At 33.2% G+C, this 24810-nt stretch overlaps 1 long non-coding RNA gene across 1 annotated transcript; it reads left to right on the top strand.

Moving 5' to 3' along the window:
- The first annotated feature begins 3966 nt into the window (after positions 1-3966).
- LOC148611284 (uncharacterized) lies at positions 3967-22793 on the top strand. Its single transcript, XR_015924099.1, has 2 exons — positions 3967-4909; positions 20140-22793. It is a non-coding gene; the product is annotated as an uncharacterized LOC148611284 (long non-coding RNA).
- Positions 22794-24810: the final 2017 nt, after the last annotated feature.

Here is a 24810-nt window from a genome sequence, read left to right as displayed (position 1 = left end):
ATCATCCTGTGACGTCAACAGCGATTCCCAAAAATTTTGCATTTGACAATATTTGATAAAAATATGAAACGGGATATCCGGAGCTGTGACCACTCTTAAAAAGACTCTATTGTATTTGCCCGCTTCTTATCACACCATTTTACATTTAAGTATAATACCCCGACTGTACCATCAGTTCAGAAAGGTCATCAATATTCCTATGATAATAAAAAACGTTAACGCAAGGTTTCTAAGAACAATAGTTTTATGTTTAGGATTTTAAAATTGAACGAACGCATTCTGTTTTCAATGGAGAGTACATCATCACACAAAAGTAAAATGTCTCCCTCGACTTCGACTCAAGCGATATGAATCCTCGTGCAGAAATCTTGTCTAGCATTGATGATTGGTAAGGTAATTTTTGTGTCCTCTGCTTCTATAACAGCAGAAAGACAATCTGGCATCTTGATCTAAGAGAATTAAGTAGCAAAAAAAATTGTTAATTTTTAGATTACAGTACTGATATAATTATGCAAAAAATATGATACATTTTTATTTATAGTGCATGGAGGTAAACCAATTAACTAACTGCTATGCAAATAAAGTACTTTTTTAAATTGACGAAATCAAAAGCGAAAATCATTTAAATCGCGCGAACATTGAAATTTCATGAGGGTGAATCAAATAGTGCACTTGTGATTTATTCGGAAATCATGCCAATATCTTTGTCTAGTTCCAAGGTAGAAGGCTGTAGACCGACACCTGTCATCCATTTAGGTATAAACAGCTGACTATCTTTCAATTCACGTTCTGACACTACTTGTCAATGAGAAAATATAATGGCCACATACACATGATTTGGACATAGTCCAAACTTTTGAATTACTTCATTTAAACTTATGAAAATCAACTGAATTATCTATATGTTCATGTTTGTACAGGTATAAAATGTAAATTTCACTGCGATATATTATTATATAGGTTTTTATGTATTGGGAAATTTACGATACACGGGTAATATTAATGAATGAATCGAAAAGTAGGTCAGCCAACAACATATGAATGGCTGGTTTGTTATCTGTTAGCGGTAGTAAATATTTACGTTGAAGTAGACAACGTATTAGGGTGTGTTAAACTCATATAACTGCTCATATTTGTTATAAATACAATCTTAAATGGGCTGAATTTAACAAATTTAGTTTGTTGTTAGTATAGAAAATAACGTAGAACTACCGTAATAACTACCGTGTGGTCGTTCAACAAGGCACTTGTTATCTTAGACCACGATAGATAAGTCAGAGAAAGATGAGGACCGAAAAAAGCAAATCCATTTGATACCTAAGTAATACATGTAGAACAATGTCAAGACACACACATCATAGGTTGTATGGAGATCACCTTTCTGCAAATATACTACTTTCTCCCCCACACAAACCGAGGTACTGTCTACAAACATTAATTTTATTAACACTGTAAATGGTCAGCCTTAGATTCAAAGGCATATTTAATGTATGAGCAATTTGAAACATTGTAAATAAAAGCAGCTGGACTACCATCATTCTGGTGATTTCATGGGCTATCTCTATTCTCCCATACTATTAAATATATTTTCGTTTCATATTATACTCTTTGCTTCTTTTTGTATGCACCAATAAAACTACATTTTAATTTACTGCTTACTTTGCTAATTAAATATGAACCATTCATCCACGTTCCTTGACATTAAGAAAACCATTCTATCTTTTTAATGTACTGGCATGTTAATGCTAGAAAGTATCTAGTTTTTGATCAAATATCTAAAAAGTCAATTTTTGTAGATAACACGTATTATTGGGACTTACATGGGATTTCTAGACCAAATATTCATTAATAAAATGTTGATTTTATACTTTGGCTGTTTAAATGTAGATTTTGTTAGTCAATTCAATTTTAAATCTTAAAGTTATCAAATAATAGTACGTATGATTTTATTTTAAAACGGATATAGTTTTATCAATGTAATGAAAGTACCCACGAAAAGTTTTGCACGTACATCCGTGCAATATTATGAAAACTTATTTAACAATACTTGGAAATAATTATGAACAATAAGAAATGTTGAAGGTATCTATTCACTTTATGTATTTCAATTTAGTACGAACTTATGGCTTACTAACTCTAGGATAATACCCAATAGCCCGATCATGATAAACATGTCAGGAAGCCTACTGCAGTATATTTCACGCACAAAATTTGTTAGTATTTCAATATTCGAACTAAGTACAATTTACATAAACTTGATTAACATTTCTAGAAAAGAGGAAGGTAAAGCGTTGCTTTGGGACATTCAAGACAAGCACGTGCTCCTGAGAATATAGAGTTAGCACATTCTTTAGAGATTGCGTGACTAAAATTGTTAAAAGAATGCATGGCTATTAAAATGCCATGGCGGCCGAGTACGCGCAAAGTTCTTGCCTGTTATGTTTTAACCACAGATGCCAAGTTACTCACAATTCTAGGCGGGTTCAAAATAAAGAAAATTGTCACTAATCTACATTTTATTACGAGTATACATAAAATACATGTTACAGGATGAAAAGTTATCTTGACATCAGAAAATTATGAAAAACTCACATATACTCAATCAAATTATCATCTAAAAGTTCTCAAATTCCTTCATACGGATAGGATCCATATGGTACAGGGGAATAACACAACAGACATCAACAAATCGAGGAATTCTCCATATAGCGATAACTTCCTGTTAAGGCAAGTTACACTATCGTCAACACATACAATCTACGACCTCGGACCATTGTCCGGAACACGATAACTTCCTGTTAAGGCAAGTTATATTAACGTCAATAATTCACAATAGCATCGGACAATTGTCCGGAATACAAATACTTCCTGTTATTGCAAGTATACGTCAAAACGTCAAACAAACATCATCAACAACAACGAGTTAACTTCCAGTTACGGCAAGTTAGAACTCTCAAAAATAATATTCCTCTTGAATCACTTGTCTTGAAAAACACATCCCATAACCACATAAAAATAAATTCCAATCTTACATTCATTCTGCAACCGTATATTCCTAAACATAAAATCTGCAATCGTCCTCCTCTCTCTCTCCTTCTTCTCTCCTTTTTGGCCACCTATCCCATTTTATTCCACTACTAAACTTCAATCTCCAATCTTTTTTTAAAACTGAAAATCAAAGTCCGTATATACTTTTCAACACCAATTTTACACAAACTATGCACCAACTATTTTAATTATCACAACTTACATAAATGATCTAAATTAAGCACCAATTCAACACCAACATATCACCAATTTCCATTAAATCAAAAACCTTGACAACTACTTAAAAACATCCTACATGGGTAACATAATACTGTACTTCATCAGCTTTCCTATAGTAAAACACTTAAAATCATAATAAAGATTAACTTCTGGATATAAGACTAACCGTATAATGACTTAATCAAAATGTGCTTATCTAGACATGCAACTAATTATCATGAAAATATACACCTCTACAAAATGTTTTAGAGAATGCAGGGCTAGCATATTCTTTAGAGATTGCAGGGCTAGCACGTGTTTTAGAGAATGCAGGTCTTGCACATTTTTAAGACATTCTCTCTTCTAATATTTTCCTTAGAAACAACTAGCTCCGTCAGATATTTTTTAATGCGGAAGGTGATCCGTGTTCTTTGATACTTCAGTAGATTTTCAATTTGATACACAACCATAAACTTTGAACGTGAGAGACTAAAACTCAAAGACCAAGAACAACTGCAAGCCTTCGCGTCTTCACTATAACACTATATTTAGCTAAGTAAATAATAACACATTAGTTTTCTTCAATACGTTATTTGAGGATATAGATAAAAAATGTCCTTATACATAACAGTACTTATACGGAAATAAATTGTTGAAATAAGCTTAAAAATTAAGAATAACAAATGTTGACCTTTTAAAGATCGTCGCGGGTGGCGCACATAAAAACAATGAAGAAACTGTAAACCACAAAAAATGACCGAAGGTACATAGCCTATGTGCAGAAATCTACCTAGCTAGACCTGTCTCACAGGTGTTATCATTAAAAATCCAGGTGCATCGAGAAAAGATTGTTTACCAAACCGATATTGTGTAAATGTATACTTCTCATTAATGTCTTAGTAAACCGCAAACCACTCTCCGTTAGACGGACTGTGTCGCTAGAGTTTTTATTATCGAATAATGGAAGATTTATACCTAAATGCTCTTTACCATGGGATTTTTGGATTGAACTGAATATCTACCTTTCAACTCGGCCGCGTGTGCCGTACTTGTGGATATAACATTGAATGAAATCAGTGTTCCAGTTTAAATTAAGTTGAGCTAAGAACATCAAAGTAAAAATGAAATTCATTTACGTTTTAATTCATACAAATGTCATAAACAGACCTAAATGACACGAATTTACAACCTTCCATTCTAAAAGAAAATTTCATTGACAATCCTTGATTTGGGAATATGATTGACGTTTGGTAGTTTAATTTTAGCCACGCCCCTTTTGAGCTGACGTATGGATAAAGTGGCCGTTTGTCGACTAAAAAAGAAGCGTCGGAGTACCACGCTAATATTCAAAATGGAAAAATGATGAAAAAATGAAATTCGCAACTACAGATTTAGTGCAGAGAATTTATAACCTGTGCATGCCTGTGATTATATTTTACAAAGTTGCAAGGTGACAAACGTAGTAGCAGACATAATGTAAAAGACGAGGATTTTAAACTTTGCATTGATAAAAACATGTGGATACGCCAATTTCACATTTTTATATTATTGTTATTACCGCACGTATATTGCTCTTCTATTTTTATTCCGTCTGAAGAAACAAAGAACAAGGCTTTAGCAAACTACAGAAATTCTACAAAGGATAATACATCCGATCATAAAGGTAAGGCTCAGTCACTTTCAATACAAACTTTTAAATTCAAAACGGAAAGCAATAAAACCTGACTGCCATAACCTTCCAGTGTAAAAATAGGATTTCTGTGAACCTTGGATAAACGTTTTTTTTTTGTTTTTTTTTTATTATTATTATTATTATTATTATTATTTGTTTTGGTTTCTTTTTTATTTGCTAGTCATCTGTCTTTTCAAAATGCAAAAATGAAAAGCGCTTAAGGATTTGATAGCAAGTAAATCTTTTAACTGTATAGAGATTGAATGGAGGGTATTGTACATGGATTGGTGTACGTGAAAAAAAAACTTGTCAAAATGTAAAATCTATGAAAGAAGCTATATATTGCAGTGTGGTTTTAGTAGAGTTTTAATACAGTATATATTATCGGATTGATATTGAAAATTTATGTTTAATTCCTTTGTTGAAAGATATCAATGATGAAAAAATATATTGCTATCTGAAGTGACATCAGTGAATATGTAGTTCACAGTTATAAATTCTATTTTATCGCATGTATATTTGCAGCAATGATATGAAACAACTGCTTTTCTATATAAACATACACCTGTACAAAAAATAAATTGTAATCTAAAATTTATTTACTTGTTTAAGTCAACAACTATAATTTGGAAGCTTTGTCAAAACTTTGACAGATCTGCGTTTCTACTTTTTTTTTTAGTTTTTGCAATAAAATAAAACAGTCAATGACGTCTTTGGACTCTTCAAATTACATCCACGTGTTTAATTCAAACGTTTTTAATGACTTCTATCTCCTCAAACTGCTCACAGTTAGGTTCCAGAGTATCTAAATATTGTGTTGTTACCGTAGGAGTCTATCAAACTGAGCAGAATATAAAAACTATAACTAAACGTGAAGGTCATTGTCAAAACGATAAACATATACGCGCAACAGCACTTTTCAATTACAAAAACCTCTGTCACTTTAACCAATAATATACGAGTGTAAATATACACACAAATGTCAAAAGATCTATAAAGTCTAAAGAGTACACTTCATGAACCTATTATTTCGCCGAACGTGCCCTTTTTATACAACGTTTTTAATCAAATCCCAATTCACCTGACAACTGTCGTCAGATTAAATTAATATTAGCCAACACTGAAGTAACCTATCCCCGCTTGTTCTCTACAACAAAATTATGAGAAAAACTTTCCACTTACAATCATAGGGTGGTCCACAAATTTATATGAATATAGAACACAAATACACAGCTATCTCCCTCTTATAAACGTGCCAAATTTAATATGTTGTTCATTGATAGAAAAGGGTAGTACAGCGTTCATTATGCTAGGCCCCGTTTAAAGAATACTTGCTTTCGTTGTATGTACAATGTAACAGTAGTTAGCTACCAGTGTTCGTTTCTTACCTCGCGTTACCGAAAAAAGTGCTTGTTAAAAAACAGCTTATTTACAAATTTTACCTCTCTCAAAGTTTACTAATTAAGTTAAAGAAACAGTGGGCACATGGAGCTCACAAATCGAAATGAAAAAATATTTGGTTATTAATATCTGTATATTACACCATGGCGGGTATAACGCAGTAATTAATTGGAAGTTAGTAATGATCACCTACGGAAAATCACATCATACACGGTATAAAGCACTAGAACACTAATTAATTGTATGTTGTAGCTGTGTTAACCGGTGCCTAGTAGGTTAACAAGACATTTATACTTGTCTTGGTGCCCTTATACTCTTAGTTGAGTACAGAGTTTTCCAGTCAAGTTATATACAGTGAATAGATTCCCACAAGACGTGTTCGTGCCCTGTATAGTGCGAGTTGTATTAGAGGCGATTAAATGTCAACACATGTATATATATACTCTTGCAACAAACATACACAAACCAGTCAAAATGCAAACAAACCGATGTTTATAGTCCATCTGATAACAATATATTTGCTTGGTAGGTGAATTGAATCTATAAATGTATTTCTAGATAGCCTATTGCAACTTTGCACTACTTCTTGTATGCGCTGGTAGAACTAATGACCCAAATTAGGCCGGGCCAATGGCCTACGATAACTTAATGACCAAAACACTCATTTGTAAAAACAAAGAAAAGCTTGATTTAAACATAACAAAAATAATCCTTAGATGCTCATCGCATTCAAGATATTTTCTGGATTTGTTTAATAACTTTTGATTCATGCTTTATGTTAATAGCTTTAAAATGTTTCAATGTAAAGTATTTTAACATTTTGATGCAGCATTCGTTTTTCCGACGGTTTGTTTCTTCTTTGACACTATAGTACGATTAGGAGCTACATACGAGTTAGCTATGATATTTGTTTATTATGTTTGCACTGATGTTTCGTACGAAATTGTTATGGTACATGTAAGAGTTGTGCCGCTAGCGTTTGCTTACTTTTCGTAGTCTATACGCTTGTTTTCGAATGTTAAATGTATTTTCTCTTATTTCCTTGGTTTGTCTTCAATCTCTGGAGTTCCTGTGTTCTTCCATGTTTCCAGCTTTTAGTGGAGTCCGAGATGCTCATTAGCCTTTTTTCGCCTTGTACGTATTGTTTTGGTTCTGATTGTGCATATCTGTTTTCCCTGTCTGGTCTTTGTCCGTGGATTGCATTCTTTTGATTTCCGCTAGAATCTTGGTTCTCTTGATAAAACCTGAACATTCTTCGGTCCCCTGGTTCATGTAGAACTTCCACTTATGACAATTGCGATAATGTAATTATTCGATTCAATTACATTTGATATAGTGTCTCCACTATATATCATCCATGCTTGCGTAAAGACCCTTTTTATACCAAAGGACTATTAGCTAATTTTCAGGGGCAGGAATGAAATTCAAGGATCTATAAAGACTTTAAAACTATTTCAGAATCCTTTACAATTGATGTGTCCTCCATATTCAAACATGTACTTTTAGAATGATTAATTCATCCAATCTACACATGTATGAATTAATTTCTGCAGTATCAGGTAGACAAGGTTAAATACATACATATGCCTGCTACAGGTATACATTGTTTGACAAATACTTGGTCACCGATATTTCAGAAGACCGTCCAGTTACAACATTCTTGTTGAAATCAATGTATTATAGGATATAGGGATTTTCCCTCATTTTCTCGGTTTGATGCTATACCATAAGTTATAGTAAGTAGAAGAACAGAAACAGTGAACATCCAATTGAAAGACCCGTGAACCATCTATCATTCCATATGTCAACTACTTGAAATTTCTAGTTAAGAGTTTCATTCATTTCATACGATCAATCATTGCCGGTTTATACGTCTTTTGTTACTTATTGTGATTTATAACTGTGTGACATAAACAACCATATTCTGTATAAACTATTTCTTGTTCATCTTGCAGTACTGTCGAAATTTATAGTGCTAAATGCATCATCGTAAAATATGACCATACCTAACTATAACTTAGTTGCATTATGGCATTTGTTTACAAGTAGTAATAGTCTCACCAATACGATTTTGATATTGCATCATCTTAAATCACAAACAAAAAATAAACAATTCAATATCGTTTAGTTTGTCAATTATAGGAGGGTTAATCGACAACATTATTTTGCATCGTAAAATGACAGGAATAAAATATTTGAAATGAAAGGTTTAATCTCATATTATTGAAAGAAACTTAGGGAAGTGTGATTTAGGTAGATAAATCAATGCTTTTTTGGAGGTAACGCCCACCACTCTTACACTTATGGCGGGAAAAGTATTTGTAACGGTGTAAAATTACAATGTCGCGTGTCCACTGGCGCTGTTAATACTGTCCTAATGTCTATATGACAATTATATCACTTGTTAATATCTACTCGACAAAATCATGTTTTGTTTTACAAAATAAAGTCGGCTGCACTAGTCATGGTGAGTCAGCCGATGATTTAACCCCAATTGTTTTTCTGCTAAACGGGTCGATGATAACAGTTAAGCGATAAGTATTGTAATTTACGGGTAGTTTATTTCTATCCAGTCGTTCCCGTCAGGATATTGCAATGTTTGGTGCACTTCCTCTTCACTGTTTCCATGAGTCACTGACATGGTTCCAAGGAAGTTGAATCATTCAATTTGATTAGTTTCTATGATGAATTAACACGACATGTGTTTTACGTTGACACCAGTAACATCACACAAGTTTACCAGCATTTATTAAGCCACTATCGTTCAGTCTTGATCCAAAGTTATGATGTGGTGAAAGATCTCTAAGAGGAAATTAAATGCGCACTTATCTCGAAAAAAGTGCTTCGATCATCAATCTTGCATTTTAAAGGAGAGATTTCTATTTAGGTACTAAAACTGCTATTAATACACGTTATAATGTTGACAAAATATCAGATACGATTTTAGAAAAGGATCTATTTACAAACTTCCTTGTAAAATTCATCAATAATAGATTATATTCGTTCCATCTTCGTGTAGGATTTATTCTCTAGTAGTCTGTGTACAAATCACTACTACATTGAAAAAGACAAATTATAGGGTAAAAAAGTTAAAGGTCATAAAGATACAATACTTATTGTTTCACATGTTTTGTATGTGTACTGACAAATGTACAGTCAACGTTTGTAAATCGTGTATGTATTTTGTAGATTTTCCCATTGACATAAAAACTGTGCAATTGACTAAGCGTATCCTACTCTTATCACAATATTATTTCTTTACTACTTAGTTATTCATCCAATGAATAAAACGAATATGTAATTATCGCTTTAAAAATTTTCAATTTTTATGATATCCATAAAATTTCTCTTTAAAGAAAATGTCTTATTAAGAGTCAAAATAAATGTAAACATTATTCGATAGGTTAACTGTGAGATAGAGGGCAAATGTTACTCAACAAGCTTCTTAAAGCATATTTGTAAATAAAAATGACATTGGTTGTGTTGCGCGTTCATTATCCATTGTAGGGTGACGTCATTGGTTTTGTGATGGTTGCTTATATCCGTCATGGTATGTGCACTTGTCCTTATCCAACGATTCATCCGAGACAAAAATCCTTCTTATCGAATGGCAAGATACAATTTTCATTGTTTTCTTGAACTGTGTGGAGTTGCAATTTTGACCTCATCGACTGTTTCCATTGTTTTTATTTTTTGTGTGTTTTTCGAAGTTGATAAAAACATTACCCTCTGGTGGTATAATTCAAATAAGACCTCTTGTTGAGAACGGATAAATGTCTCCATTTCACGTCTCTAAAGAAATCTCACTTGCTCTTTTTTCCCTTAGATGTTTTTTAATTATTTTCTGTCATTGTTTTTGTTTAGTAATGTCTCGGTTCACAAAGTCTTCTTTGTTGATCTGGTTGAGTTTTCTTATAGGTGGTTGGTGGTTCTGTTGTTGTTTAGTTTTTGCTCGTTATGTTTGCTAAGTTTTGGTTTTGTTTGTTTTGTTTTCTCTTCTTTTGTTTAAAATAATTTAATCGAACGTATGTTTCACATGAATGAAAATTAAGTTATGAATCATCATAAATCTTACAGTATGTTGTTTTTTTTTTTTTTTTTTGCTTTTTTTTTTTTTTTTTTTTTTTTTTTTCGTTTTTTTTTACTTTTCTATGTGAATTCAGTCTTCTTCATGCTCTATTTCAACCCACCACAAGTCCATTAATTTTACTTAATACATTATATCTCATGCCTTTTTATGGTAAACATAAAAATTCCATTCATTTCTTTCTTCCTTTAAAAACAATTAAAGAGTATTTGGAAAGAATTTGAAATGACCCTTCTAATCATAAACTGTCTTTGATACATCTTCGAATGGAAAACGATTTTGCATCTTCAAATTTTCGGTGTCCTTAAAATTGCCGCAGATTTTACATTAACAAAACGTTGGTACCTCTGTCATTTGGATTCATCCTGCCACCAATGCTTACAATCTTTATTGGACAATATTCTAAATGTCAGCATACAATAGACAACAGTATCGTGACGTCGGTCAGAGCAGGAAAAGCAGCTAGTTGCATAATTATTCATCATCTCTCAGCAACATATACTGACATGATTGTGACCCAAATATCAGTAAATGTTCCAGTGTAAATAGACCTTGATGACAGAATGACAAGACGAGAGACAAATATTTACACAGCCGTTTCATAGTAGTGACGCCAACAAGTCCCTGCACTACAGTAGTATCTGACATATTTCAGTACGACATGCTTCGTTCTTAGTTTGGCACTACAAGTCGGCGCCCTTTCGTGCTTGTAGAATCTGGCATATTTCAGAATACACCATATTTGGAATGTTGTCATCATCAATACGTGTAACATGTCTCTTAATTGACTTTCCTCTCAGTACACATCGGTCCAACACTGCAAGTCAGTTAGATGTACACTGAAGTATCTTGAATAATGAAGTAACACCAATAAGATTGTAAGTTCCTTATCTGTCTCCAAAGTACCTGGCATATTTCTATACACTTAAGTATTGGTCGACCTTAGTAAAATTTTAGTTTGCATCATTAACTGTTCGATGAATCTATGTAAACTGACGTATTTTAGTACATATTGTTTCTTTCGCTTCATATTTTGGCAATGCATACGGATGTCCGCTGATGTTTATCTCACTGTAATATCACGTCTCCTACTCTACATGAATACAAAGTATCTTACTTATTTCAAACTCGCATTTTCAATTAGGTTCATAGCATCTATTGGCTATCCAAATTAATTCTGTTGAAAACGAAAACTTGCCCCATTGTCACCATATCTTATGTTCTTTGTATGATTACACCATGTTTTAGTATTGCCAGATAAATTAAAGCAAGTGGTTTGTTTTGGTATGTTTAAGAGGAATATTGCGACTTGTGATCTTAAATATTTTCGTTCCAAGCACAATTTGCACATTTCGAATACATTAGAGCAACAACTTTTAATATAAGACGTCATTTAGAACAGTGTATACTGAACTAACAGCTAGCTGTTACTATAATAATGCACGATATTTATTCAAACGCCGGTTTATTTTTTAGGAAATTTTCGTTTACACTTTTACATATACAACATTTAAGTTGGTTTGTATGGAAAAGGTCGAATGTAAATGCAGCAAAACACGACCAATGAACGACCAACTTGAATAGAATACAAATCTGGAATAAATGAATGTAGGTCAAAGGCATTGCCACAGTAAAACACCCGATGGGTTTCAAAAATCGTAATTCAGGCATTATAGTTAACGTTATTCTTCATCTGAATAAACACAAACTTGAAAAGACCAATCCGTATCATGTTGAAATACAGTCAAGGTATACACCACAAAGGTTTTGTTTGCGAGCTCAGATGTCTCAAGGTAGCGCATGTCAAAATGAAACCCATAAAATGTACACAAAACGACTGATAAATGATTAATCTGCAAATAGACGAGTATATCTTCTTCATAAATTTGATACACACATATGCAACTTAATATTGGGCAATGTTCCAAATCTTTGGAAAGTATATCTTTCCAAATACATACAAATCATTAATATTTGAATAACCTCCAACCATTACCTTATACAAGCTTTATATTCGTAATCTTAACCTAAATTTATCCTATCCCGTTCTGGATGAGATTATGGATGTTTATGGGTAGAATATTTACCGTGTATATGTGGGGTTTTATTTATCATATCTTGCAAGGTTACTTTTCAAACTTTATATAATACACCGTGCATTCACAACTACAGAAGGTCTTTTTCACCACCATCAAGGGGATGCAGAACGAGCATGTATTGACACACGATTTAGAATTGAGATATCGTAATTATAATAGTGTTATGTCAGTGTTCTATAAATGTATACTTTTGGTTACCAATGTTAGATGCGTGGTGAATAAATCGAATGACAGTGGTAAGGATAAGATATTATGAGTATTGGTGTTTCTGCTGAAATGCTCCGTGTTGTCTTACATTGCACCCTTAAGAGCTATAATTGTCATGTATGGATAAATATCAATAAATGATATTTATTCAAATTGAAATTTTACTTTATTTGCTTATTTTAGATCATAAGTTTACGCTATCGGTCGTGTTAAAGACCCGGATGATCGAAACAAGGTTATTATCAAAACCATGAATGGTACGTTATAAACACTTCAAGTCATTCATAAAACCTGAGTGAACAACAACCCTTTTATTCATTGATAAGTTGACGCGTGGATAAATACGTTGGTGTATTTACGCTTTAACGGAATTGTTTGCCTATGTTAGCGTAATGGAGATCTGATTTCATTGGTCCGCCATTGGTGATAAAGTGTACTATTGAATTTAATTCACATACAGTGGTGAACCTTGACTCTTTTCCATGTATATTATATTTGTTTAAAAAGTGGAAGGGGTCGAATCACCAAAACTTCTCATTTAATTGACTTTAATGTTTTATTTTGGAATAATCACGGGCAATGTTGTTAGGGTCTCGTCTATGTACTTATTCAACAAATATCAATAGGCATAATCAACAATTACACGAGTTTCACTTAAATATAGGTGTTTCAGAGGGGAAAATATTATACTCTATCCAGAAGAGTGATATTTTTTTATGAACGAAAGCGCACAACGTACGTTAGAATTCTGCAGTGATATCGAAACATTGGTCGCTTTTGTAAAAATACTTACACAATTTCAGAGAGGACAGTCATATGATGAATACTTGAAGAACACTTACTGTTACAAACCTGAAATTGATCACTACCAGATGCTATTGTTTTGTTGTCTTCATGCACACCCTGTAATCAGGCTACGTTCTCTTTGCAGTTGTATACCGTAATGGATTAAAGCAGAATAAAAGTAGTACAATGTTGAATCGACTCCTAAATTTCATTTCTGTAACGAATTATTTTTACTGCTATCATACGAGTCGTTCATACTTCATGAAGCTTGCTTATTATTGGAAATTGATGCATACTAAAATGTTTTAATATTATAATTTTTTTGCAATGTGACACTGTTGAATAATTGAAACTTGAGTGTGAAAAGACTAATTCTTAGAAAAAAATGCAAGGCAAACATATATGATTGATTCATACATGTAATTACCTTTATGATTAATTTTACACCTTCTCTTCCGATGGAACGAATTGATGTTAGAAGTTTTCCTTGTTTATTCTAGTTTTTATTGCTTCCGTTTTCTCTGTTTTCGACAACTACGAACAAGGTCTTGGGTTCTGATGTCACTCTATACGCCACAGACGTCCTCCGAAGAGGTTGCATGAATCATAAAGTATCAGAAGTGGTAAATGATTAACTCGATGTTTTCCAATAGTCAAAGAGTAATCAAGGGAATCAAAGTTATAGCGGTAATCAAAATAATGTAATCCAGGAACAAAGACCAGACATGGAAAACAGACATACACAACAAAGAACATAAAGTAACTAAAATCATACATACAAAGTAACAAAATCAAATGAACAACTCGGATTCCACTAAAAACTGGGAGCATAGACCAGGTGCACCAGTAGAGTAAGCGTCCTCTCCTTTTCTAGAAACACCCACCGAGTTGCTCATAAAAAGTCAAGTCTTGGGTAGACAAACGAGGAAAGGAAAACCATGACCCGTTGAATAAATCAGTTTTCACGGCGCAGATGGATACACCATAACGATCCACGAGTTCATGGTGACGACCATGAAACTTTTGTAGTGATGACTTCAATCTTGTAGCAACATAACCCTGTTCCAGAAGCCTATTTGTTAGAGTCCTATTGCGATACAAAAAGTCTGCGTAGTTTCGGCAAGCTCTGGCATAACGTATTAGTTGTGATATGAACACTCGATACGCAGGTGCTGAAGGGATGTTGCCACAGATGAAAGGAAAGTTGACAATTCTGAATGAAAAGTCATCACGTTTGTCAATAAAGTGTGGTCAATAGTTTTCCTTTACCATCGATTTCTAAGTGTAGGTCAAGATATGAGGCTGACTTCACAGTGTCTGTAGTATCCTTTATCTCAAGTTCTTTTGGGTAGATGCGATGTATCAAGTCCCCGACATTTGGATTGTTTAAAGATAATACGTCATCTATATAGCGGAAACTGAGATTGAAGGATCTAGCCAAACGATATTCTTTCTTTCTGATCAGATCAGCTATAAAGTAAGCCTCATAAGAGTGAAGGAATTGTTGAAAAACATGTCCACCACACTGGACAAATATGGTGTCGATTAAAAATTACAGCATTTTGTAAACATCTTCTCTGTATATTTGGAAGATGATTTGGAATTATTTCTTACAAAGTATGAGGAATCTCTACCAAGAACTATATATTTGTATTTAGGTGTACCATGTTTTTTTGAAAAACAACGATGTATAATGTTTCTAAGTTCGGATTTTAACTGAGTAAGCTACGTTTGTTTGCATACGGTCCTCGACTTTTGAAAGATCTGTCTGGAAAGAGAACGCACGTCTGCGGCTGCGTAGAGCTTATGTTTTATAATAATGGTGGTATTTGATAAAATTACGAACGTATAAAATTTTTAAGTGGGTTAGCCCTCAGAACACTATGTATACACGTACTAGATATGACCCGAGTTATTATATCAATCACACTGGGTGGCCCGAAACCTAGTGTCCATTGCAACTACTACCTATATTTTATTGAAACGAACTTTTATTACTATCGAGCTATGGTGACAATTGGAGAAAAAGATATAAAAATGTCAAAAGTAATAAGTTTCATTCTTTTCTAAATCGAAGACCTTGATGTGAAGTTTCAACATAATTTTCTAATAAAATATTACCATCTTTTTACAATCATTTAAATCTGGAAAATTTTAAAATGAACTCAATATATTGATGGTTATATTAGCATCGAAATAAATGATTTCCATTTACGGATAGTTGATATACAAATAATGAATGTATTTGTTACCATTTTAGGAGATACATAGTAGCTTTACATTGCACTATTAAGACGTTAGTGGAATATTTCAGGTTTCGACACACGGTAGTAACACTGTGATAGGAGAACTACATACCTGTAAGGGGGATATGCAGGAATCTTCTTAATTAACACACACATCTCGTATTTCGTGGCCTGCTCTATAGCCGTTTAAAAGCTGTGTTTTTAGTATCACAAGAATTGACATGAATAAATGACACCATTGCTGTTCTGAGGTCTGTTTTGTACTTAGGTATTAATTTTCCGGTAATTGCTGAAGATTAAGATATATGACTATCTTCGACTCCTCCGAGATCGAACCTATTATTGCACCTCAAGTAGAGTTAACTGTGTTATTTGTGGTCATTTCCGGTAAAAGTGTCATTTTCTGTACATCCCATTCCCCTGCATCGACAGCAAAATAACTGCTATACATAAACTAATCGTCATTTTTTTCTTTGGGAGATAACCTGTGGCGTAATACTTCAGACGGCGAGGCGGGTGGTGACATAGATGAATCGGTTCGTATTTTATAACGCACTGGTCAGTATTTGTTAACAATTTTTTGCACAGCTACCTGTAATTTACAGTAGACCATGGGGCACATATCCGTGATTGATTAGTGAGTGAACGAATAGGTTTAAACGAAGGAAAAATGTACTGTGCAAAAAACTTCAGTCTAGTATTAAAAAGATAGGAGCATGCTTACTATACATGTACCCTCGTTACATCAACAAAATACTCTATGCTGTTTTAAGAATCATCTCTTGCTCATAGGTCTGATGAAGTCTTTCTACTTTATATACCAGGAAACAAAAATAGATAAGGATATTGTTTATACAAGGCTGTGATGACTAAATGATGATCAAGTTCTTTCTTCCATATGCTTATCATGCAGATATATCCTTGTGGTGCGGTGATGCTTTCAATTTATTACTTTCCCTTTTTAGTAGAATGTATTTATTGTTCAAATCACGTACAAAAGGCAACCTAAATTCGATCTATGGAAGACGTAAAATCTACACGCTTCGATACGCAACGGAATATAGATTATGATAACAGAAGAAAAATTGTAAAAGTCTGTCAAAAAAAATAAATTCAATGGATAGAATCATTGTTGCGTATGCCATAGATCATCCTAGAACATAAATTACTATTTATATGGTATCGTACATTACTGCGTCTCAAAAGTTACTCTACAGGTCCGTTAAAGGTGCCTAAACCGTGTTACTTAAATGTATTTTAACCAAAACAAGCAGCTTTTGAATTAAGGTCATAATGCAGGCTAGTTGCGTTAAATAGATAATAGCATTAGACAAAAAATTACGAGCCTTCAGCGCCGCGCTACTGGTATTAGAGGAAACTTACACGTGAAGGGACGACGACAACGTGGCAAAACAGAGCCAAAATAATAGTACAAGACTAATTCAAAAACATGTACACAGAAAGGTGGAAAAATATAAACTCTGACTTAGTCTTTGTTCTATATATTTGACTCTCGAGTTTAAATTCTTGTTTTATCGTGGTTTCCTTGTTGGTTATTAAATCGTATTGGTGGCACGTTTTCTGTAAAAAAAAAGTCTTCCTTTCATTGTTCTTTAGTTATCTTTGCTATTGCCGTAGCGAAACAATGGTGGGAAAAGATAAGCCATTAACACTATAGAAAAATGAAAACGTGTCTCAAAGTAGCAATAATTAGCGATTTGTTGGGCTATTTCCTTTTCTATTTTACTTTTAATAATGTGAGCTATTGTAAATCACGTGTTTCACTCTACACTTAATTCAATTGAAGCGAATTTTAAAAAGCCAAAAGAGGGTTTCGATAGGAATCGTGATACAATTATCTAAAGATCTTTTCCCTACTTCTTTCTTGTTTGCTGAGAGAACGTCCCCAAAGGTCGAGAATAACATGGACTTATCTTCTTCCATAAAATATATTAGATAAAAAGTATAAGATGGGATTTATTGAAGGCTTAAAAAGAAACCTGTAATTTATAAACTCAAATTATATCAGAGTATTTTACATTCGGATGACATTGGTTTTGACACGAAAGGGGTACATGAGTTAGTTAGAGGGTTTCACAGAGTCAAAAGTGAATGGAAATGATTACGTTATTGAAATTTTAGGGGAAATTTCCCATTGTGATCTTTAAAAGTATTGAAGTCAATCACTGAAACTCATTATCAACTTTAATGCTTTTTCAATACCTTAACTGAATCAATAATATCCGTTCCCTTATCCGTGCCTCTTTCGAAAGGGAAAAAATCTTATTCACGCTGATTACGTCCGGCTGGGTAGCTATCAATTCAACGTATATGTAAATGGTATAGAAAATAAGCATGTGTATTCTTCCACTTTGCATTCACGATGTTGAGTCTACTTTAAAATTTTACTTAAATTATAAATTAATTCAATAAAAAGTATTGACATGGTAGAATAAAAAGATTACCTTTATAGATCTCCTTGCATTTAAATTAAGCGGGTAAGGGAAACTTTCTCAACAGCTTAATATCAAATCTTACATCTGAGCTCAAATGGGTCATTCAGGAGGACAATTTGGCACCCACCAAGATATTCTTCATACAAACATAACATGATATAACGAAATTTTTATATTATGTCAACAGTTGAAAATAATCGACAATAAATTGTACTAGTAACCATTCTACAAAATGTTTATGCCCTTTTACAGCTATTAGGTGCGATACGTGTATATACTGTAAGTTGACCATATGACTGATTATTTTTTTTACAAGAAATACCTAACATCGGCCCTTTTGAACCGACTTTGTTACTCACCTATATGATTAAACTGATCCATGTATTAAATCTAATACTATTATCATTTGTTTCGATGAGTGTGAATATTATATTAATGACTTCCGCTTTTTCACGTGAATCAAATTGAAAGTTTCTAATTGTGGTATTTGACGCTGATGTATTACTAATTCGATCCATACTTGTAAATACTAGTTAACTTAAAGTAGTATAACTTGTAAAACTGCCTACCAAAAGCAAACGAGCAAATTCCTGAAAAGTCACTTTTGTCCACTCAAAGGTGGATCCAGAGTTTTTGAGAAGTTAGAGAAAAAGGGGTTTCCAGCCAATTATTTGCCAATTTTTGCCCAACTTTTCCACGAAATGAAAAAAAAATCCATCGAAAGAGATATTTCAAACCCTGAAACTTCTGGATCCACCACAGTTACTTAACATCTTATCTTTATCCAGTTTTGTTTTATACGTGTGAATTTTCTTTAACGGTGATTTTTTGCTATTTGTCTGCACTTTCCTGTGTTCAAATAATGATTCGGGTTTAGTTTAATTGATTCATTTTCAATTTAGGCGTTTTTTTTTAAGTATACACAAATGTATGTATAGTGATATACTTGTTTAATGAGCAGCAATTCGGTCGCTTTTCTAAGGATTATTTCATTTGTATGTCCCTTTTTGTTACCCTAGACATCACAAGGTTAAATATACTTTCACGTGGATAGTGCATATATATGAGAACACTCCTATTACCAACCTTTGACTCGGATGGATTTAGTTGATATATTTATTAATAAAATTTTACACAGATCGCTGCACAACGATGGTTTGCATGAATATACTGAAATAGAATAGAAACCCTATAACCTTATTCGATAACAACTTATCTTGAAATTAAAAAAAATGATATTAAACTGTCACAAACTTTTATTCTGCGTTTCAAAGAACAAATGAAAAATTCATATGCAAATGGTCGTTTGATTTTTGATGTGTATGATACTATGCTCTAAGCGTTATTAGTGGGAAAAGAACGGCTTTATAGAAAAAAATCCTGACATAAGATATTAAGAAGTATACATGTATGCCACAACCACTTTTAACATAGTAACGAAGAAACTAAATCTGAAAGACAGGGTTAGGGCCCTTGAACAATGTCGGATAGTGACAGCGGTATAACGAACAAACAAACAAAAAGGCCACGCCCACTTCAGTGTAATTGTACCATTCAAGAGTTGCTCACAGTATCAGTAATACATATACTTTTTATCATCTTTGGATTCTTAGACCAGTAGAAACGAAAATAAGTGAGCTATTGTCATATGCCTTATTTGAAGATAGCTCAAAAGGTTTATTCGCTGTTCACTTTTGGTGTCGCTGTTACGAAGCTACACATATTGGCCATACTCTGTATTTGCCTTTCACAGTTTTATAATGAGTATAGTGCTCGTTAGTAGAAACCTTGTAAGAATTCTACATCTGGGATAACTCTTGCAAGCTTTCGAGTTTGCGTAAATCAGGGAACGGTTAATGAATCTAAGACGGGCAAACATGACTATTTAAAATATAATTTAAGAATTAGTATTGATCTTTTATCTGTTTCATATTTGCAGATACTGATTCCATGATGTGTGTTCAGAAGTTTCGGAAGAAATCTGTCATCAAAAGTTTGCAATGCAGTTTCGCAGAACCGGATTTCGTTATTACAGAACCTGTTTGTATAGGACGATGTGCTCCGAAGGGTACACACCCTATTGAATCAATAACAGGACAATACTACCGGTGTAAGCCTGGTGAAAAAGTGACAAAAGAGATTAAAATGTTGTGTCATCCGAAATCAACGTTAATGAAAATTAAAGTCAAAGTTGTGGAATCATGCAAGTGTGTATTGACTAAGAAGACAAAAGGTAATAAAAAGAGGCGTAAAAAGAAAAATCGACGACGGAAAGGGAAAAACAGGGAAAACAAAACAGACAAGAATAAAAATAAAGGTGATAGAAAAAGGCGGAGGAGAAAAAATAGACGGAGACATAATAAACACAAAAAATCAAGCAAATTAACGAATAACGATCGGTGAAACTTCGAGGCATCTTAGGGAAATTATTTCAATTTGTTGCCCCGAATTTCATTGGATGGGATGTACAGCACGAGCCGAGTGATTGGCCAGACACTGTTGTACTACACAGGGGTATCGAACTATATGTGTTCCGAGTGTACGGACTGGAGCCAGTAAAACGAATTGAATTCGTGCCTGATGGCGTATTAATCTGTGATCAAACTGAACGCTTTCCATTTGTTGCTATAAGGTCTCTAAAATTGGTTTGCTGTATCATATCCACTGTAAAGAATCATACGAGTTTATCTTTTCAAACCTAAAAAAAGTTTTCATTGACACATATTGGAAGATTTTAATGTAGACAATGAGTTAAACATTCTAAAGTTCTTGAAACGTCAGATTAAAAAAATATAAAGCTGTATATAATTTCAAACATTGAAGGCAGGACTTTTTGGGAGACCTTCTAGCAAGCTGTTAAAGTTATGTTTGTTTTATTGTTTTTTTTTGTTATGTAAAGAACATGTGTTTGCGCTGTTGTGCGTGGATGTGATCATTGCTTTCATTTATCATCTTAAAGGAGTAGATAATTATTAATCACTGGGAAATTTGTCGTTTTTGCTTCTACAAATTTTGTCCCTTTCCAAACCTGGAAGTTATGTTGGTTTTTATTTCAAAATCTACATGAAATTTCGAAATACGTTGACATAATCATGAAAGGTTCGAAGCTATTTTTATAGTTCCGTAGTTACAAAAGGTATCATCATACTATTGAGACGGTAACCTTTCAGTATACATTAGTAGAGAGTTAAATTCATTACTTACCATATACGAGTATTTATTGTCAAATTATTGCACATAAACCATTGGCAAGTGTGTCATTGCCATCTTATCGTCTTTCAATATCTCTGACCTTGCCAAGTTTATTTCTAGCTTGAATCGAGGTTATAAGCCCGAGTCGTTCCGTTGCTTCTAAATTGCTGAATTTTTATTAGCGATGGGAAATGATAGTAGTAATGGTGCTGATCATATGCACTCTGACAAATGTAATAATGCTATATCTGAAAATCTACAAAATATATCTCTGCCAGTTTAGGAATAAATGAATTTAAATTTGAAAAAAGTTAAATATCTTGATATAGAGTATATTTTTTTATAGAAACCCATTCATAAGCGTTGTAATAGCGTTTTAATAAACACTGCCAGATAGAAGCGGTCGACGTAAAAACAGCTTTATTACGGTAGATTTTAAAACTGTTAAAGAAAATTTATGATCTTACTGCCAACTGCATCGTACGAAAATAACAAGACAAACTGAGACACGCACAACAACAGTGAATATATCAAATTATTTTCAGCTCAAGTCCCTTTCTAACTTATTTTAATTGCAAAGTGTTACTGGCATTTTATATACCCAGTGAATTCAAAATAAGAAAGTGTCAATTTACACTGTTGACATTGGTCGGGAAATTCAATGGTTATGACTAATCAATTTGAAATATTAAAAAATAATGAAGTAAATGACCTGATTTCTCTCCTCCAATCCTCATTTTTTTCTATGGGGTCTTAAAAAAGAGTGATGATTTCATGTAACGTTTTAAGTTAACCATCATTTCTATTATTTATTTCATTGATTATTTTCCTCCACTTAATTTTGTTCGAGGTTTCATTGTAAATTAAGCGTGTATATATGTTAGCATCTCCAAATTGTTATGATATAAATTTCTAAAGAAAACCTCTGCTGTTGTATGGTTATTAAAATTGTAAACTGAACAAATTTGTTGTTACAATTGAAAAAAAAACAGAAATATAAATAATACCCACAAGAGTACAACTCGAACATTAAATTGTGTCTAATAAAAAAACAAACCAACAAAACTTGATCATATAACTTCATCAAGGGTGGGATTTACATGCACGAACTTCATCAACGGATGGGATTTACATGTACTAACTTCATCAACAGGTGGGATTTACATGCACGAACTTCATCAACGGGTGGGATTCACATGCACTAACTTCATCAACGGGTGGGATTTACATGCACTAACTTCATCAACGGGTGGGATTTACATGCACTAACTTCATCATCGGGTGAGATTTACATGCACTAACTTCATCATGGGGTGAGATTTACATGTACTTACTTCATCGGGTGAGATTAACATGTTCTGTTAGGAATTGTAATGCAAAATTATACGAGCTACATTTGTAGATTGTCTTGCTCTGTCGGTGCATTTTTCTCCATTTCTTGTTTCACTCGTTTCTCTATTTACGTCTTTTTACATTCGGTTTATTGGATGATTACAACTACTGCATTCTTATTGACCGTCGAAATCCAGGGACAAAGATATGGTTTTAAAAGATATCAGATGTATTCTATTCAAACGTTTTGTTTAGTTTGGTGTTTGGATTTCAATGTAAATACACTATTTTTTTTCACATTTTCACTTTATGTCTAGTTGCAACAAAAGGTAAACCTTACATTGTAGATATGGACAAAAAAGGCTCAGTGCAAGTAAAAGCAAGATTAGAACGAGGAACAATGCATCCGTAATGCGGAGACAAACAATAGTTTAAGAAATCAGACAAAACATTATAAATAACAAATATAAACTAAAAGAATACCCAAAGAAACTAAACAATAAGTGAATAAACCTGGATCGGGTGCCCCGGGAGGTTAAGCGACCTCGTTCTTTTTTCTAGAAACACCCGCCAAATTGCTCATATGAACTCCGGATTAAACCTAAAGAGGAACTTGCGGACAATGTGAACAAATATATGCACTTGTGATGAAACTACCAAAATGCAAAGGAAACTTTGTTTAATATTAGTCCTTTAATAATGCTTTTATTGGCAGATAGATATAAACTTGGGTAGATATAAATTTGCATGCAAATGTAAATATCACTCAAATAAGACATGGCTAAACTAGTGAAAAGGTTACAGCAAAAACCTTGAAAAAAACGCACAAAATGAACAAGACTAGCATTTAACGAATTCCTTAGAAAATGATTTATGTGTACTCGTGATGGCTAAAGGCTGTCAACCTTGCAACTTATAGTTCAATGGAAAAGGTCGATATTTACATCGCATTCTTAAGAGCATAGTAGAAAAGGACGTCAATGAAGGCTGATGTCAAACTACAAAATAAATAATTCAATACTCCATTTGAATAGTTACTTTATATTCGAACTACAGATTCGACTTTTCAATTTGTCTTCAATATACACTGACATTTGAAAAGGGGTAAACTAGCTAGACGATTATTTAGAAAAATCCATTAATTTCAAGATTAAGACTTCAACGTAAAAATAGAACCTGTCAAGCTATTAATTCAGAATAAAATTTCAACCCCCTTGTGAGCGATTAGACTCTATATGTATGTTAAGATCTCTACGCGGGGGAGATGGTTAACTGGACGATGTATATTCCATAAACAATTGTCCATTAAAATAGTTTTACTAAATTCTAATGCTAACTATTAAAGAACAAATGGATTTAAGTTTTAATGCCCTCTAAATCTTGACACCTGGCAAAGAAAAACCTTAAATAAGAGGTGTAATTTATCTAATACAACATGATGTCATAAAACCAAGGTTACAATGACACGGTGCCACTATCTCCAGGCTAGTTTAACTACGTAAACGGTTTTGAATTGAACACTAAATCTAAATATTCTAACACCAGAGGTACACCGTCCGTGGCCTGGTCATGTTGGCAGACTAACTGCAAGTTTTAGTCCTGTTGTACTCTAAATAAGGGTAACAACAAAATTACCGAACAATAATCCGATCCATAATTAGGTCAAGTCAAAAATAAATCGAGCAAATTAGATATTACACCGCCGGAGCAGCTGGTGAAGCAATGGTACTGACTTGGTACAGGCATTTCAAACAAACATTTCTAATTCAAGGAATATAAAGCATCGTTTGTTAAAAGAAAGACACTCATGGTTTCTTCCTCCGCAAGAAATGAATAAAACTGTATTAATAACGACTATAAAAAATGTCTAGAAATCTCAGTTCACGTATACACATCGCAGATAGTTACCATACTGCAATGAATAATACAATTTCCTTTTGAATGCAGATTTTGATTTATTTATAAGTACAAAATTTCAAAATCTTAATAGTTATGCTTTGTTTTGTTTGCAAATATATTTCGTTAACTGAGCACAATTCGGGTAAGCGTGTCTTTGTTGACAACGAGTTCAATGACAAAGTTTCTT

The sequence above is a fragment of the Perna viridis genome, chromosome 7 (genome assembly GCF_037379345.1).
Source record: "Perna viridis isolate PV_CMFRI_1.1 ecotype Kerala chromosome 7, ASM3737934v1, whole genome shotgun sequence".
In the NCBI taxonomy this organism is placed as follows: Eukaryota; Metazoa; Mollusca; class Bivalvia; order Mytilida; family Mytilidae; genus Perna; species Perna viridis.
This window is presented reverse-complemented; position numbering and strand designations above follow the sequence as displayed.